General features: G+C 36.4%; 1 protein-coding gene and 1 pseudogene across 4 annotated transcripts in view; both read left to right on the top strand.

Annotated features, from left to right (window-relative positions):
* The window catches only part of C15H8orf34 (chromosome 15 C8orf34 homolog), a 448,873-nt gene that overhangs the window by 140,487 nt on the left and 288,178 nt on the right, over positions 1–20,208 (top strand). The window lies entirely within an intron of this gene.
* On the top strand, positions 10,988–14,341 carry LOC104650060 (ret finger protein-like 4A; annotated as a pseudogene).

Consider the following 20,208-nt stretch of genomic DNA (forward strand, 5'->3'; position numbering starts at 1 on the left):
CTTCTGCATTCAATCTGTTGTGATATGCTGTTTTGACTGAAAAAAATATCTAACATCAGACGTGTAGCTGGAAAGAGAGAAACACGTAGAAATAGCCGTCATCAATATTTGGTGAATGCTGCTCTAGATATCTTTTGAGACAGAAAATATATTGCAACTTGGCTTGGAGGCTTGATATATACATAAAAAATGATAGAAAGTATTGTCTAGGTTGGATATACCTTATCCAAAATACTTGGGGCTAGAAGCATTTTGAATTTCTGGTGTGTGTGTGTTTTTTTTTTTTTTTTTTTTTTTAACACTCACCTATACATAAAGAGATATCACGGGCCTGGGACCAAAGCCTAAAACAAAATTCACTTGCATTTCATACACATCGTATATGCATCACCTGGAGGTAATTTTATGCAATGTTTTTAATAATTTTGTGCATGAAACAAAGTCTTGACTGGGTTTTCACTGTGACTTATCACGTGAGGTCAAGTATAAAATGCTCTACTTGTGAGGTCATGTCAATGCTCACGATGTTTCAGAATTTGAAGCATTTCAGATATTCAAGTTAGGGATGCTCAACCTCTACAAAAAATGGAATCATATAAAATCCGAGATTTTAAAGCAATAAGGTACTATGTAATAATTGTATTATTTTTATGAAAACCATAAAGCTAGTATTCTATTCCAGATATAACACAACTCTTTTTGGATTTTGTGCCAGAAGAATGTATTTCTGACTCACCAAAAAAAAAAAAAAAATAGAGTTCATGAATATATTCTTAAATATATATTTCCTTTAATAAACAAACCATCATAATATTTTAGAAATAGTTTCATCGTCATCTGTACCGATTCCAGGCAGAACTCCACGTTGACTATACTCAATGGCAAGTGCGTAAGTGGTAGCCCTGGCTTCCCCGCCTTGTTCTGCTTTTCTAGCTCCCCTCTGCGTGCCTCTCATTGTCTCGCCCCAGCTGGTCCCCTTCATATGCCATGATTTTCCTTACAGTTTGCAGAAATGTAATAAGTCTTCCTCTTTCAGTTATGAGCTGTGTTCATTTTCAGTACAAAGATATAACCATCACCATTTCTAGGTTCATTTGCTCCTTCTAGTACATTCTGCAAAACCTTGGCTGCCTGAGCCATAAATTAGCTTCTGTGGGTTGTTACTGTGCTTTGATCTTGTTCTTCTTTTTTTTCCTGAGCTCCGACTTGCAGCGGCTTTGGTGTCCACACCTTTGTTGATGAGCTAAAGAATTTTGACTGTTCTTTGAACTAAAACAGATATAACCCTCATCGTATAAATTATGGTTGCCCTGACACTGCTCAGGACATAGCCTTCTCCCTCACACCCTCTTTCTTCCTAGCACTAGCTCAGGGGAATAGTCATATAACTAAATTGCATCACACTGCCAATTTTCATTTACTTATCTAATATTCCTGTTTTTTGAAAACTTTGTGAAAGCTGCTGAATTTTGTTGCACATTTATTATTTTTCACTTTTATTGAGGAAGATGCCAAAAGTTGTCATAAATAATTTTTCACTTAAAAAATATTTCCGTGCCAAAAAATAAAATCGACCCCTCTTTCAGATCTGATTTTTGAAGCATGCTGGATAATAGAAAGGAGTCACTGGCTTCCAGAGGCAAAGGCACCATTCTTTGCCTGTCTGGCGAGCACCCTTGCTTGAGTGGGAGAGCCTGTCCCATAGCACCCTCTGGTGACCATAAGGCTCACAGTTATGAATTTTCCTCAGAAAAAGTGAATCTCAGGGAGGCAGCCACTGAAAAGCAGCCAATCAGAGTGGTTTGCAGTTAGTATTCACCTGGTGCCTCGTCTTTAATGTAATAATAAAAATAAATACAGGTTCTTCCTTTTGCTCTTCCCTTAACAGTTTTGGGCATTCACTGATTGTATGTCTTTCTTAACCTTTGTAAAATATGAAATTTTTAACTGTCATTTCCTAATTCAGTTATAATTTCATTGAAATCATTTTTTCATGACCTTTTATGTTACTCTGTGAATTCTGAGAAAGGTTATAAAAATCATTAATTCTATTTAAAATCAAGAAATAAAATGAAACAGAGTTTAATGTTTTTAAAACTTTTTTTTTTTTTTTCAGTTGTGGGAACTCTATCAATTCCTTAGTTATTAGTCTTTTTCTGTCCCTTCTGTGACCACCATATTGGCTTTCTATTGCTGCTGTTACACCTTAAAACAACACAAATTTATTATCTTACAGCTCTATAATTTCAAAGTCAAACAAGAGTTTCCCTGAGCTAAACAAAGTCAAGGCGCAATTGGCATTGCCTTCCTTCCATTCCAGGAGAAATCTGTTTTCTTGTCTTTTCCAGCTTCAGGGCAGCCTGTATTTCTTTAGTGCATGGCCCCCTTGCTATGCTTTTAAAACCAGCAACCTCTCTTCTGTCTCTAACTTCAGCCAGGAGCAACATTCCCTTTTTATGGAATCATGTTAGGTTGAGGCCACCTGGCTAATGTAGATAATCTCTCCATCTCAACAACTTTATCTTAATCATGTGAAGTCTCTTTGCATATTTGTGCGAATGTAGTTATGTAACTAATTGCATATAAAAATGTAAATATTCATCCACTTGTAATGGAACATATTCACAGGTTTATTAGGACATGAACATCTCTGGGAAGTCATCATTCTGCCCACACAGCCACTGTCTAAGTTCAAATGGTAGTACCTTGCATGTGGTTCTTCAAGTTCCTTTGATTCCAATTCATCCTTCAAAATGCCACACAATAGACATGGTTGGTGCCTGCCCAGTTTCCCTCCACTAGGGCAGTGTGAACTTTCCTTCAACTGCTATGAGTGTTGGGTGTTATATGCTTGTTTTCCTGTCTTCTCCTGGTTCCCTCATTCATTTATAGGTTTCACTTGAGAGAACCCCTCAATAAATCATTTTCTCAGCATCTCATTCTAGGGAAACTTACCTAAGACATACCACAAGAAGATTCTTCCTAAAGCAAAATCTTGTTGAAATTTTTTTCTTGATTCTCTGGCATCTACCAAACTAAGTCCAAATTTCTTTTTTAGCCATTTTTATTTTATTTACTTTATAAATAACCTGTGAATATGTTCCATTACAAATGGACAAATATTTGCATTTTTACATGTAATTAGTTACATAATTACAAATGCATTAATATCTACATTTTTATATGTAATTAGTTACATAATTACATTTGCACAAATATGCAAAGAGGCTTTGTCACCCAGGCTGGTGTGCAGTGCTGTGATCATAGTTCACTGCAACCTTGATCTCCTGGGCTCAGACGATCCTTCCATCTCAGCCTCTTGAGCAGCTGGGACTACAAATGTGTGCCACCATGCCTGGTTGATTTTTAAATTATTTTAGAGACAGGGTCTTACTATGTTGCTCGGGCTGGTCTCGAGCTCCTGTCCTTAATCAGTCCCTCCTTCCCAGCCTCCCAAGGAGTGGAGATTTTGTGTGTGAACCACCATGCAGGCTCAAGGCCAAATTTCTAACACTAGAATTAACAGTCTCCATGTTGTGGCTCACATCTATCTCTTATACTTTATTTCCTTCTTTTTTCTATTCAGACTGTATTGTACTCAACAAGAAATAGGGTAAAGTAGCCAGAAGATAGTACTTCTAGGTCATACTTTTATTTATTTTCATATTTTTGTTCATGCCATTCCCTTTTCTTTCTCTGTGATTCCCTCCTTCAAGTTCCAGCCTCCCTAGTCAGCCCTGCAGAAAGTGAGCTCACCTGCCGTGATCCTTTAGAGAGCACACTGACTGCATCACAAATGACACAGTTTGTGTTCACTGCTTGAAGAAGTAGCCTAGTATTCTGAAACAAATCCACAGAAAGGCTTTGGATTGAATCTTGGCACCTGCCATTTACTAACTACATGGCCTTCAGGAAGTTACTTCGTGAAGTAACTTTAGTTACTGAAATTTAGTATTTAGTTACTGAAATTTAGTTACTGAAATTTAGATGCTGAAATTTAGTTACCTTCTCTGTAAATTGTAGATGGTTCTAGTCACTATTAAAATTAATTTCCCATGGAAAGTAATTTAAACTAAAATATCCACAACATAAAACGTTTTCAAGAAGTATATGGGAAAACCTTTCAAAGGGAAGAGAACAGAGGATCACTATAAACTCCTGCTGAAAAAGATGCTGTATAGTGTAGGCAAAAATGCCCTCAAAATATCATTACACTTCTTTGCATCAAAGTACACAATACTGCCACAAATTACACATCTGGTAAGAATTAATATCCAGAATAAAAAACCACTATAACTCAACAACAAAAACAAATTATTCAATTTAAAAAATGGGCAAAAGACCTGAACAGACATTTCTCCAAAGATGACGTAGAAATGACCAACAAGCATATGAAAAGATGCTCCATCACTAATCACCAGAGAGAAACACCACAAACGTGATACCCTCTCAGACCCATCAGGATGGCCACTATCAGAAAAAAAAATAAAAAAAAAAAATAGCAAGTGTTGTTGAGGATATGGAGAAAGTGTGACTTTGTGCACTGTTTTTGGTAATGTAAAATGGTGCAGCTACTATGGAAAATTGTATAGCAGTTCCTTAAAAAGTTAAAAATAAAAATATCATCTGTTATGGTTTGGATGTTTGTATCTTTCCAAAATTCATATTGATATGTAATCCCCAGTGCAACAGTATTAAGAAGTAGAGTCTTTAGGAGGCGATTAGGCCATTAAGGATACACCCTCATAAATGGTATTAGTGCCCTTATGAAAGGGCTTAAGGAAGGAAGCCTGTTTGATTCTTCTGCTTTTTCTCTACCATGTGAGCATGCAGCAAAATGGCACCAACTCAGAGACAAAGGACATGCTCTTACCTTCAGATTCAGACACTGAATCTGCTAGCATCTGCATCTGGACTTCCCAGTTTTTAAAATTGTAAAAAATAAATTTATGTTATTTATACATGACCTAGTTCAAGTTATTTTGTTATAGCAGCAGGAATAAACTAAGATACCATGTTATGAAGCAATCCCACTTCTAAGTATAGATACAAATGAATTAAAAGCAAGACCTGTAGCAAATAATTGCACACACATGTTCATAATAGCATTATTCACAATGGTCATGAGGTGGAAGCAACTTAAGTGTTCACTGACAGATGAATGGATACACAAAATGCAGTGTATACATACAATGGAATATTACTCAGCCTTTAGAAAGAAGGAGATGGTGTCCCATGCTACAACATGGATGAAACTTGAGGACCTAATGCTAAGTGAAATAAGCCAGTCATAAATAAACAAATACTGCATAATTCTACCTATATGAAGTATTTAGGGTAATCCAATTTACAGAAACAGAATAGTGGTTGTCATGGGCTGAGGAGGGGGGAAATAGGGGTTATGTTTTGAAAGAGTGTAGAGTTTCATTTTGCAAGATGAAAGATGTCTGCCCAACATTGGTTCACACAGAGATTTGCTGTAAAACAACATAAATAAACCAAAAAGTTGAACTGTATACTAAAAATGGTGCAGATGGTGAATTTATGTTATGATTTTCCCATAATTAAAAAAGTATAGTCTTTTATTCTGGGGGTGGTGCAAGGTGATGGATCATTTGAGGTCAGGAGTTCAAGACTAGCCTGGCCAACATGGTGAAACTCTGTATTTAATAAAAATACAAAAAATTAGCTAGGTGTGGTGGTGTGTGCCTATAATCCCAGCTACTCAGGAGGCTGAGGCAGGAGAATCCCTTGAACCTGGGAGGCAGAGGTTGCAGTGAGCTGAGATTGCGCCACTGCACTCCAGCCTGGGTGACAGAGTGAGACTCTATCTCAAAAAAAATAAATAAATAAATAAATAAGATAGTAGATAGATAGAGAGATGGATGATAGATAGATGATAGTCTTATTGATAACATCAGTACATGCATAGGGACTCTTAGCATATGACCTAGGCAGATGTCATAATGCAAAAGTAAACTTCAGTTAGAACAATTCCACTGGAAATCTCAATATCGAAGTACGGGACAGCCCTCCCTGATGTTCTGGCTTTATTGCAGGGTATATTTTTAGAGTATTTAGAGCTATAGGCAGTCTGTATATCTTTTAGACAACTCACCAGAAATACTGCTGTCTTTAGCTCTTATTATATGTTGAGTGGTGGTAGTGAGTCTGTTTCTTGTCCTTGAATCTTTAAATAGACATATAACAATTATATATATATATATATATATATATATATATATATATATAGAGAGAGAGAGAGAGAGAGAGAGAGAGAGCACTATTTAGTGCATACTATACTCTAGACCCTATAGATTATGTCATTTTATCCTAATAAAAATAGTTCACATTTATTGAGAACTTTCTATATGCCAGAGAGTGTTCTACATTATTTACTTGCATTATCTCATTTAGCATTTACTAATATCTTAGAAATTAGGAAATATTATCCATATTTGGCGGGTGAGGAAATTGGGACACAGAGGTTAATAAACTTAGCAGAAGTCACATAAAAAGAAAATAGGAGTGGAGCACAAATCAAAGCCAATTAGCTCCAGAGCCCATGGCTTTCAACAGTTATATCATATTTATGAGACAGATACTATTAGCCACCGGTTTAAGAGATGGAGTAACAGAAGCACTTAGAATTTTATAAGCTCCTCTTGGTCCCATAGTAAGTGGAGGAACTAGAACTGACACTAGACAGTTTAATGGTCCAGAGTCTACAACTCAATCTCTGCCATTGCTTCTGTTTACGTTTCCTATCTTTGTGACTAGCGCAAAGTAATTATCCAATTAATAATTGCTATGTTACTAGAAACTTTTTGTCCATAGGGAGTACTATTATATAGCCCATGCTAAGCTTTTGGTAAATAATTACTGTATAAATAACTAGCCAGAAATTGCTAAAAACTTGTTTCTCTGTTTATGATGTTCTACCTTTCGTGGCCTTTTTCTGCTTTTCCTACTATCAACATTTTCTTTGTTATTCTATTACATTAAGAGCTCTGGTTGTTTTTATGTAGTAGTTAAGAGAGTTAAGACAGTCTAGTGTCTTAGAAAGAAGACACTTTTCTCTTAAAAAAGGGACCTAAGATAGTATGATGTTCATGCTTACAAAAATTGTTTTACCACAAAAGACAAATATATGAAAGACCGTGTAATAGACTCAATAGGCAGTTCATGAAGACTGTATCTATCAAGCCTATAATGTGACAGGCAGTGTGCTAAGTGCTTTGAGGACACATTCATCTTATACTCACACCAACTCCATGAGAAATCTCTCATGATTGCCATGTTACATGTAAGAAAGTAGAAATCTAGAGAGTATGGTGAGCTGAGCAAATTTAAGAGAGAGGTAATATACTGCACAAATCAAATTTGAGCATAAATTTACTTTTAAAACTCATTTACTTAATCACTCTGTAATCTGGCCTTTATAAAAAGTTAAGCCCAAGGAGGGCCTATTTTAAGTTGCTTCAGACTGGCTTTAAGTGACATCAGCTGTAGACAGTGTGCCATGGGCTGTCAGGCCACTTGATGCTTGCCTCACTGAGTATACCTGTGGAAGAGGCAAAAATCATAACTCTTTCCAAGTAAGGATGTCTTTTCACCAGATAGCTTTGTTTTGCTATTCACTTTCTATTTCTGCTTATTTCTCCGCAGGCAGAAAAATCTGGGTTTCATTGCTTTTTTGGTCAGTAACTGGAGAATGTTTGGGGGATATTCTATAACTAGGAGAGCATACTGAAATTGCTGTGATGCTTTTGTCTTGCTTCTGTGTTTCAGAATCTCTTGCCTACTCACATGTGACCTACATGTGCATCATATGGTATTTCAGGCAGTAGAGAAATTGCTGCATGCTTTATATGCTATGTTGGTCATACGTTTGATTTTCATTAGGTAAAAGTTCTAATACTAAGAAAGATAGCCTTGTAATTTTTGCTGTAAGTTCTCTCAGCGTGGTTATGGTCCATGTTTGTCTTAAAAATGTGTCTCTCAAAAATAAAACATGGAAAGTGACAACCCAAGAAAAATATTTGCAGTTTATATCATAGATAGAACTTAATATTTCTAACTGTAAGGAGCTTCTAAAAACAGAACTAAAGCCCTAAATTCGATTACAAATGTGCCATCTAAAGAGATTATTTATAGAAAAAAATTCTTCTTAACTATATAAAAAGATGCTCAGCTTTGCTCAAAACAAGAGAAATGCAAATTAAGCATCACTGCTTACCTGTCAGATTAACAAAAATCCCCATTGGTCAGATATTTTGTGGGTCAGGTGCTGGAAACACAATTTCACATGTTGCTGCTGGAAATACAAAATACTAAAAACACTATGCAGGGAAATTTTACAATATCTAGTACATTATACCTGTAGTTATTCTTGGATGAAATGATTCTATTTCTATGAATCTATTCCAAAGACACTGGCAAAAATACAAAAAGACCTATATATGTGGCTGTACCTTGTGATAGTATTTTAACAGTGAAAGAGTAGAAACAATGAAAAATCCATTAAAATAGAAATACTGGATAACTACAGTCTATCCATACAATAGAGTACTATACAGTTATAAAAATGAAAGAATATCTCTATGTATTGAGGAATGACCCCTGGGATAATATATTGTTAAATGAAAAAGGGAAGGAGAAGAAATGTCTTCTTAGTATGCTATCATTCATAAGCAGTGTAATGAAAATATAGATACACATTTGCTTCTTTTTTTTCTTTTTTCTTTTCTTTTCTTTTTTTTTTTTTTTTTGAGACAGAGTTTTGATCTTGTTGCCCAGGTCGGAGTGCAATGGCGCAATCTCAGCTCACCACAACCTCCGCCTCCTGGGTTCAAGCGATTCTCCTGCCTCAGCCTCCTGGGTAGCTGGCATTACAGGCATGTGCCACCACATTCAGCTAATTTTGTATTTTTATTAGAGATGGGTTTCTCTATGTTGGTCAGGCTGCTCTAGAACTCCTGACCTCAGGTGATCCACCTGCCTCAGCCTCCCAAAGTGCTGGGATTGCAGGTATGAGCCACTACACCTGGCCAAATTTGTTTCTATTAAAACCAAAACGAAAATAGCAAAACCTGCCCTCCTGTAAAATACACACACCCACATGCATGTGCACACACATCAAATTATTTTTTAAAGTTCTCTATGGCAGAAGAGGTGGTATGGGGTAGAAATAAAGAAAGGTAAAGAGAGGAGAAGACAGGGATAAAACCTTGCTATCTTAAAATTTTTAATATTTGACTTTGGAATGACTTAAATATTCTATATACCTTTAAAACAAAGTTAAATCTTAAAACAGTAATTTCTTATTATCTAAAACAAAATGAAACAAATGAGCACAATTGCATTTCAATTTTTTGGCATAAACATGCTGAGATGAATTACTCTAAGCCATTATCAACAGTGATTTGATTGTCTCTGGTAGGAGCTAATCTAAGGACAGGGAGAACAGCACCATGGTCTGAAACTGTTTTTAGTAATCGTTTTGTTAATGACAATGCTAATAAAATTATAAGACTGTTGTGCATGCATTGTGTGATATACAGAAGAAGCAATTATGTTGATATCTTTAAGAACTAGAATTTTTGCCATATGTTATAGAAATATAATATATGGAAGGTCAATAAATTTAAGTAAAAATATTATAATCCTGATTTAAAATGGAAGTATCATTAAGAACTCAGTATTTTTTCCCTTAAAAAAATAAAATGCACATTCTAGTGGCAGTCAGCATGACTAGAGCCCAGAGATTGTTTTCTAAATAGCATTTTCTTTTAAAAGGAATCAAGCCTCCTGAGAAATGGCTGAATCTGGGACTGTGCTAAGAAAGTACAAGTTGAGTCTGGAATATCTTTTTTAAAAAAATAACTTCAGGGGGTACACGTGCAGGTTTGTTATATGAGTGAATTGTGTGCCACTGAGGTTTGGGGTGTGAAGGATCCCATCACCCAGGTAGTGAACTAGTACCTGATGAGTCGTTTTTCAGCCCTTGCCCTTCTCTTTCTCTCTCGTCGCGAATAGTCCCCAGTGTCTATTGTTCCCATCTTTATGGCCATGAGTACCCAATGTTTAGCTCCCACTTATAAGTGAGAACATGTGGTATTTGGCTTTCTGTTCCTGCATTAATTTGCTTAGGATAATGACCTCCAGCTGCATCCATGCAGTTGCAATGACAGGATTTTGTTCTTTTATATGGCTGCATAGTTGGAATATTTTTTGGCGCCAGAAAGCAAAGATACATTCAAATAATGATGGGACTTGTCAAAAGGACACAGGAGCCAGGTTATAGGGGTTTCTCCTGGTAAAATCTGGGAAAGTTCAAGCATAAAAATGAATAATGATGGTAATGTGTTATAGCCCATTAAATAAAATCATGATCCATAAGTCCATATTGATATACATACATCCATACATTAGGTCAAGGAGGATTCATAATATACTACCAACAAATAAATTTAGAAGGAATGATGGAATTAGCCACAAATTGACAACTATCATAGTAATTGATGCAGTCAGGTATCAGCAAAGGATGTTAAAAATTTGCAGGTAAAATTTTGATGAATTCCATGATCTCTAAATAGTCTCCCCAGAAGGCACTTATTAATTAACAAAAAGAGCAACTTTTCACTGGAGAATCCTGGAAGATACCGCTTAAACCAGGTGATCAAGGCTAATACCTTCAGTGAGAGGAAAAATCAACATCTTATGCCTTTTGAAAAGAATATTGATATGGTTTGGATGTTTGTTGCCTCCAAATCTCATGTTGAAATGTAATCCCCATTGTTGGAGGTGGGGCCTGGTGGGAGGTGATTGGATTGGGAACAGATCCACCATTCCCTTGGTGATGTTAGTTCTTATTCAGTTAGTTCATGCAAGATCTAGTTGTTTTAAAGTGTGTGGCACCTCCCTCCTCACTCTCTTGCTCCTGCTCTGGCCATGTGACACACTGACTTCTGCATAGCCTTCCACCATGACTCTAAGGTTCCTGAAGCCCTCACCAGAAGCAGAGGCCAGCACCATGGATCCTGTACAGCCTGCAGAACCATGAGCCAATTAAACCTTTTCTTAATATAATCCACCTAGACTCAGATAATTCCTTTATAGTAACAAAAATGGCTTTCCGTAAATATATCACTTCTGTGTTATTCTTTCCAAAATGCATGATTTGGATGTAATCATAAGGAAGCATTGGAGAAACACAAATCAAGGGACCTTCTAAAAAATAACTGGCCCATACTTTCCAAAAACATGAAGGTAATAAATCTAAGAAAGACTCAAAACTGTTTCAGGTTAAAGAAGATTTTTAAAAATGACAGTTGAATGCCACATGGGATACAGGATATTCTTTCACCATAAATGACATTATTCAGATAATTGAGGAGATTTAAACAAGGCTGGTGCATTAACATTGTATTATCATACTTTGACCATATAAGAAAATATCCTATATGCTACAGTGTTTAGGGACCAAGGAGCATCATATCTGCAACTTACTTTCCAATGGTTCTGAGGAAATTTTACACATAAGAGAACACTCACCCCCACATACTCACCCTCACACCCACCCACCCCCCAACACACACAGATGAGAGAGAGAAAAAAATGGTAAGGCAAAGTGTCACCCAAAATAGTAATGGACAATACGAACCAACAATGTTGATATTTTCACATTAACCATTAACATTCGGGCAAACCAGGGGAAGGGTATACATAAATTTTTTATTCTTTTTTTTGCAACTTTTCTATAAGTCTGAATTATATAAAAATATTTTAAAAATAGATATTTCTCAATCTGAGCTGTCCAGGAAAGCTACTGCGGACAGGGAGGCAGAGGGAGAAGCTTGGGGAGAAGAGACATTTGCCATGGCTGAACACTTTTAAAAAAATAATAAGATGTCCCATCTATCTAAATTATCTTAAAAAAAACTCATGCAACTGAAATGGGGATATGTCTGCTGTCTCCAATGCATCAATTCACTGCAGAAGGAGCACCTTGCGGAAGGGTTACTGTGCCCTTCTCCTCTGTGGTCTCTCAGAATAAAGACCTCAAACCCAAGTGCAAGCTGAAGGCGCTGGTTTCCACGATCAAGGAACTAGAGTTCAAGCTGAAATTTATTCTAACAATGAACCCAAGGATGAAGAAGTTTCAAGTGGATATGACCTTGGATGTGGACATAGCTAACAACCATCTCACCATTTCTGAAGACCTAGGAGTGTCTGATGTGGGAATTTCAGCCAGAATAGGAAGGAGCAAGCAGAGAGATTTAACTCTGTGTGTCCTAGGTGCCCCTCACTTCACTTCTGGCCACCATTATTGGGAGGTGGATATGGACACTAGCAAAGTATGAGATGTGAGCATTTGTAAGGGATCTGTGAATCAACAGGGGAACATTGTACTTTCTTCAGAACTTGGCTTCTGGACTGTGGGTTTCAGAAAAGTAAAGGTCTTTGCTGCCAGCACTACACCTTTAAGTGTTCTCTGGATGAGTCCCCAGTTGTAGAGAGTGAGGATTTTCTTGGATAAAGGTACGAGGTTCACTTCTTTTTATAATGTTAGTGATGGGTGCCATATCTACACATTCAACAAAATTTCTGTTAGCCACTGCATCTATTTTTTGCTCATAAACATGAAACTCAAGGTGATCAGAGCTTCCTGAGTATCTATCTGTGATCAATCCAGACAAGGCCAGTCCCCCAATTTACTCTAGGCAAAGTCAATAAACATTTGAACATAATCATCAATAGGAAGTTCCTGTATGCCCAAAGCCAGAGCTAAGAAGTTTTCTGCTAGATACACAAAGGTACAAAGGGATAGAAGGAAACGATCAGTCATTTTGTAAGCCATGAACAGAAAGCAATTCTATTTATTAGGGGAAAATTACATTTTACTTTCAAAATTTGTCATGTTGTTTTCTTCAGGACTTAGGTTTCTATTTATGTTCAATAAATATTTTGAAATTTCAGAAAAATAGATACTAGTTATCCACTTATTATCAGCCCAATAGAAAGAATTAGTACTCCCTGTGGTTCAGATTCTCATCTTTAAGTTATTTTTTTTTTTTTCTTGAGATGGAGTCTTGCTCTGTCACCCAGGCTAGAGTGCAGTGGCTTAATCTCAGCTCACTGCAACCTCTGCCTCCTGGGTTCAAGGGATTCTCCTGCCCTAGCCTCCCAAATAGCTAATTTTTGTATTTTTAGTAGTGATGAGGTTTTACCATTTCACATTAAGAGGAATCAGGGTCCCTTAAAATGATTGATTCCAGATCTGGAGTAAAGAATATACAAAAAGTGTCTGGAATAGTTCTATCTTATACCAGAAGGCAAGGACACTACCAAAGATTGCTAAGATTTTGTCAACAGAGCTCAGACCTAGCATAAATAATCTCCCTCTGGGAAAAGTTGAGAAGATTTAAAGATGATTAAGAATAGTATCCACAATATAGTGAGTTATAGCAAATATTTTAAAATCCACGTTTCTCAAAGAAAGGCTCTAGTTAATTATTTGGGGGGAAATGTTAAGGGACCAAAGCTGTTATCTGAAAAAACTATTAAAGGAGAGGGAAAAAAATAAACATTTAATTTGCATTTTCTATAAATATTATACTTAAAGGTAACCAAATATTTGGGGACAGGAAATTCCTCTTTACAGAAGTATTCTAGTATATAAATGAATGTAGAATTATGAAATTAGACAATTACCATTTGGCACTGGTCAGTAAATTAATGGATCTAAGCAATAATTATCAATGCTGCCAACATCACTGAAGAATCACTGGGACATTATGTGCCTCCAGATGAAACGATAACCATTCTCTCCCAAGTAGTGTTGCCAAAACCAAAAACCAACAGAAAACGTTAATCCAGATCTAACTACTACTTTGCAGAAATTACAAGGAGCAGGGGAACATTTCAAACCACATCACAAGAATGTGAAGGGAAAAATACAGACTGTGGAAAACTTACAAGTTCAAAAGTTCAAAAGACTCAGGTTTTCTGAACAACAAAAAGCATAAGAGAAAAATGGAAGCAGAGGAAGATAATCTATAGATTAAGAGAAATGTAATAATTAAGAGAAATGTAAGACTATCAATCAGTTGCAGTGTATGGAGTCTTGCTTAGCCCGACTTGTCCAGAGATAATTTTCCTACATAACCAGGGTTATTGGAAAAAAAATTCGATATTTCTTTATATTAGAGTATGATTGATAGCTATGGTAATGCTATTACGTTTGTTTACCCCCCAAAAAAGAACTTTTTTTAGAAGTACATACCAGAATATTTATAAATGATATGATGAATGAGATTTGCTTTGACATAATCTGGGCAGGGAAGGGCAAATGTAGAAGGGTTGTGCCGGGTGGGGTGGGGGTCGCAGATAAACATGAAGTGAGTTTACCCTTGAGTTGATGATCGATGGAAATGTGTGTGGGTACAAAGGCATTTATTTATCTTTCCACTTTTGTATTTGTATAACATTTTCACAATAAAGAGTAAAAAGTTTTAGATCATGGGTAGGAGGATGCAGAAGATAGGAAAGAAGACGAGAAAAGAGAAGACTGGGCACCTGTTAGGGATGGGAAGCATGTGAGGTGCTTTTTCGATGTGCTGTTGAATTTGGTTCTCAAAACGGTCCAATGGAGTAATTATGCTTGTTTTATCTTTTTCTTTTTCTCTTTTTTAACGAATAAGAAAAGCTGACGCTAAAGTGATTCAGTGATTTGCTCAAGATCTCAAAACTAGTACTTGGTAGACCTGGAATAAACATTCACCTCCTGGGTTCTGATCCTTCATTTGCGACACTACAAATCCATTCTATAGTGTTAGATCCAGTTAAATCTGGATTTAATTATTACCATAAAAAGGAAAATCTGAAAATGAATTTCATGTATTGTTTTAACAGCTTTATTGAAATAATTAACATATCATCAAATATATCCTTTTAAAATATACAGTTTAGTAGTTTTTAGGATATTCACAGAGTTGTGCAATCATCACCACAACCTAAATTTAGAACAATTTCATCATCTCCCAAAGAAACTTGACATCCATTGCAGCTAATCTCACTCCCCGGTCCCTCCAGCTCTTCAGCCCTAGACAACCACTAATTTAGTTTCTGTGTCTATAAATTTTTCTTTTCTGGAAATTCTGCATAAATGCAATCATATAGTATGTGACCTTTTGTGACTGTTGTCTTTTACTTAGCATAATGTTTTTTAAGGTTCGTCTATGTTGTAGTTTGTATCAGTACTTCATTCCTTTTTATTGAGGAATAATATTCCATTATAGGGGTATGCCATATTGATGGACCTTTGAGTTGTTTCTACTTTTCAGTCATTATGAATAATGTTTCTATGAATTTTTATGTGCAGCTTTTTCTATGGACACGTTTCACTTCTTTGGGGTATATACAGAGGATAGGAAATGCTAGGTCATATGTTAACTTTCTGTTTAAAATTTTGAGGAACTGCCAAATTGATTTTATTTTTTCATTTTTTCTTTTCTTTTTTTCTTTCTTTCTTTTTTTTTTTTTTTTTTTTTCTGAGACAGATTCTCTCTCTGTCACCCAGGCTGGAGTGCAATGGCATGATCTCAGCTCACTGCAACCTCCACTTCCCAGGTTCAAGCAATTCTCCTGCTTCAGCCTCTCAAGTAGCTGGGATTACAGGCTTTTGCCACCATGTCTGGCTTATTTTTGTATTTTTGGTAGAGATGGGGTTTCACCATGTAGGTCAGGCTGGTCTTGAACTCCTGACCTCAGTTGATCTGCCTGCCTCGGCCTCCCAAAGTGCTGGGATTACAGGCATGAGCCACCATGCCTAGCCCTAAATTGACTTTCACAGAGGCTGTACCAACTTTACATTCTCACCAGCAAGCATGAGGGTTCCAATTTCTTCACATCTTGGCCATTACTTGTTATGGTTTGTCTTTGAAATTATAGCCATCTTCATGAGAGTGAAGTGATATTTCATTGTAGTTTTTATTTATAGTATTTTAAATGACTAATTATGTTGACAATGCATTGTTGAATACTAGATCATTATTACTTGAATTTTGCATCATTCTTTCATTCACTCAACAAATGTATATTGGGTACCTTCTATATGCCAAACCATACAAAAGAAGAAATGACAGTTCATATGTTGTAACTGTAGGCAAGAATGCCAGTAGCTGGTGGGTTTAGTGGTGAGAAGTTGAACAAATTCTCTTCTGATTGCTTTCAGTTTCTCACTGAAATAATGAGCACCATGACTGGCTGAGAATCATGTAAGGGAGAGGTATTGAAGTTAACTGAGAAATAAAAATATATCTGAACCAAAATTGAAAACCTAAACTAATTGGAATTCAATTAATCTAACAAATATTCTTTTTTTTTAGTTTTAAAAGTTGTTATGACTATATCATGCATCAAAATATATAAAGAATAATATAATGAATAGCTAGGTATCTACCACGTGGCTAAAAATAACTCATTAGTGAAACCAGCCTCTATTGGATGGTAGCCAACTCCATCTCTATTCTGAATTTTACTTTTATCTCCTTGGAGTTTTTTTTAGTTTTGGTTATGTTTTGTTATGTTACTACACACACACACTCAGATACAAAATTAGAAGATGACTTTCTCAGCAATATGGCATTTACATCACATACATTTTAACTTTATTAATGCAAATTTTCTCTCTAAAGAGATTGTATCAATGTATACTCCCACCAACAGTTTTTAATTTTTTTAACTCTTGATCCTGGTCAATATTGTCTATTATCCAACATTTTGATGAAAATTGTTTCTCATAAGTTTAATTAGTAATTTTATAAGTTTTTAATGAGTTGGGGTCTCACTGTATTGCCCAGATTGGACTTGAACTCCTAAGCTTAAGCAATCATCCTGCCTCAGCCTCCCAAGTTTGCTGTTTTATAAGTTACATTTATTGGCAAATAGGAATAAAAATGATTTTTGTAATTTTATCTTAAATCCAGTAAACCTGGTGAACTCACTGATTTATACCTTGTCTCTGAATCCTCTTAATTTTTCTGTATTAAAAAATGCAGGTTTTTTTGTTTGTTTGTTTCCGTTAGATGATGTGACTGGCATGAGATAAGCAGATTGAACACTACCTTCAGAAAAGCAGACGTTCTGTTTGTGTCCTCTCTTATCTCCTTGAGCAGTGGTGTGTAGTTCTCCTTGAAGAGGTCCTTTACATCCTTTGTTAGTTGTGTTCCTAGGTATTTTATTCTCTTTGTAGCAATTGTACATGGGAGTTCCCTCATGATTTGGCTCTCTGTCTGTTGTTGGTGTATAGGAATGCCTGTGATTTCTGCACATTGATTTGGCATTCTGAGACTTTGCTGACATTGCTTATCAGCTTAAGAAGGTTCTGGGCTGAGACGATGGGGTCTTCTCAATATACGATTATGTCATCTGCAAATAGAGATAGTTCGACTTCTTCTTTTCCTAATCGAATGCCCTGTATTTCTTTTTCTTGCCTAATCGCTCTGGCTAGGACTTCCAATACTATATTGAATAGGAGTAGTGAGAGAAGGCATCCTTGTCTAGTGTCAGTTTTTAAAGGGAATGCTTCTAGTTTTTGCCTGTTTAGTAAGATATTGGCTGTGGTTTGTTGTAAATAGCTTTTATTATTTTGAGATACATTACATTGATACCTAGTTTCTTGAGAGTTTTTGGCATAAAGGGCTATTGAATTTTGTCAAAAGCCTTCTCTGCATCTATTGAGATAATCATGTGGTTTTTTCTTTGGTTTATGTGGTGGATTATGTTTATATATTTGCATATGTTGAACAAGACTTGCATCCGTAGGATGCAGCCTATTTGATTGTGATTGACAAGCTTTTTGATGTGCTGCTGGATTCGGTTTGCCAGTATTTTATTGAAGATTTTTGCATCAGTATTCATCATGGACATTGGCCTGAAGTTTTCTTTTTTAGTTGTGTCTCTGCCAGGTTTTGGTATCAGGATGGTGTTAGTCTCATGGAAAGAGTTAGGGAGGCTTCCCTCGTTTTGTATTGTTTGGAATAGTTTCAAAAGGAAAGGTACCAGCTCCTCTTTATATGTCTGTTAGAATTTGTCTGTGAACCCATTTGGACCTGGACTTTTTTTGGTTGGTAGTCTGTTAATTGCTGCCTTGATTTCAGACGTTGTTATTGGTCTATTCGGGCTTTAAACTTCTTCCTGGTTTAGTCTTGGGAGTGTGCAAGTGTTCAGGAATGGTATCCATTTCTTCCAGATCTACTGGTTTATATGCATAGAGCTGTTTATAGTAATCTCTGATGGAAAAATATTCCATGCTCACGGTTAGGAAGAATTAATATTGTGAAAATGGCCTTACTGCCCAAAGTAATATATAGATTCAATGCTATCCCATTAAGCTACCATTGACCTTCTTCACAGAACTGGGAAAAAACACTTTAAACTTCATATGGAACAAAAAAAGAACCTGCATAGCCAAGACAATCTGAAGCATAAAGAACAAAGCTGGGCATCACACTACCTGACTTCAAACTATACTACAAGGCTACAGTAATCAAAACAGCATGGTACTGGTACCAAAAAAGAGATATAGACCAATGGAACAGAACAGAAGCCTTGGAAGCTCTGTCATATACTATGTTCCACACTGCATAAGGCTTCAAACACCTAAGAGGGAACTGTGGGGGATAAAGAAAAACACAGAGACAAACATAACATAACATAGAAAAAGCTGGGCCAAGTGATGTGGAAAAATGAGGATGTCAGTTACTCCAGCCCCTACCTGTCTCAGAGTACTTTATTTCATATGTTCACAAAGCACATATCAGAGGGAGGGTACAGTTACCCAGAACAGCCTGTGCTTATAATTCTCTTACTTCAGTTAACATACTTTGGCTAATAACTATCTTGCAGCAATGTTAGTGAAAGTTGGTTATCTTTCTCTAGGTCCCTCTGCCTTCTCTGAGACATACACATTCCCCTATTATGGTTTTGCGTCTCTGGAGATCATCCAAAGTTCACAGCAGCCTTGCTGCTGATTCCCCCCAAGAGGGAGTGGGCTCTTCTGGCTCAGAAGCAATGCCACACATCTACACTGTCTGATCTTTGACAAACCTAACAAAAACAAGCAACAGGGAAAGGATTCCCTGTTCAATAAATGGTGTTGAGAAAACTGGCTAGCCATATGGAGGAAGCTGAAACTGGATCCCTTCCTTACACCTTATACAAAAATTAACTCCAGATGGATTAAAGATTCAAACATAAGAATGAACACCATAAGAACCCTAGAAGAAAACCTAGGCAGTACCATTCAGGACATAGGCATAGGCAAGGACTTCATGACTAAAACACCAAAGCAATGGCAACAAAATCCAAAATAGACAAATGGGATTTAATTAAACTTTTGAGTTTCTGCACAGCAAAAGAAACAATCATTAGAGTGAACCAGCAACCAACAGAATGGGAAAAAATTTTTGCAATCTACCCATCTGACAAAGGGCTAATATCCAGAATCAACAAAGAAGTAAAGCAGATTTACAAGAAACAAACAAACCCATTCAAAAGTGGGCAAAGGAGATGAACAGACACTTTTCAAAAGAAGACATTTATGTGGCCAACAAACATACGAAAAAATGCTTATCATCATTGGTCTTTAGAGAAATGCAAATCAAAACCACATCGAGATACCATCTCACCCCAATCAGAATGGTGATCATTAAAAAATCTGGAGTAAACAGATGCTGGAGAGGATGTGGAGAAAAAGGAACACTTTTACACTGTTGATGTGAGTGTAAATTAGTTCAACAATTATGGAAGACAGTGTGGTGATTCCTCAAGAATCTAGAAATAAAAATTCCATTTGACCCAGCAATCCCATTACTGAGTATATACCCAAAGGATTATAAATCATTGTATTATAAAGACACATGCACACGTTACGTTCGTGTGGCACTGTTTACAATAGCAAAGACCTGGAACCAACCCAAATGCCCACCAATAATAAACTGGACAAAGAAAATGTGGCATATATATACTATGGAATACTATGCAGCCATGAGAAATGATGAGTTCGTGTCCTTTGTTAGAGACAGGGATGAATCTAGACACCATCATTCTTGGCAAACGGACACAAGAACAGAAAACCAAACACCACATGTATTCACTCATAGGCAGGTGACAAACAGTGAGAACACCTGAGCACAAGGAAGG

The sequence above is a fragment of the Saimiri boliviensis genome, chromosome 15 (assembly GCF_048565385.1).
Source record: "Saimiri boliviensis isolate mSaiBol1 chromosome 15, mSaiBol1.pri, whole genome shotgun sequence".
NCBI lineage: Eukaryota > Metazoa > Chordata > Mammalia > Primates > Cebidae > Saimiri > Saimiri boliviensis.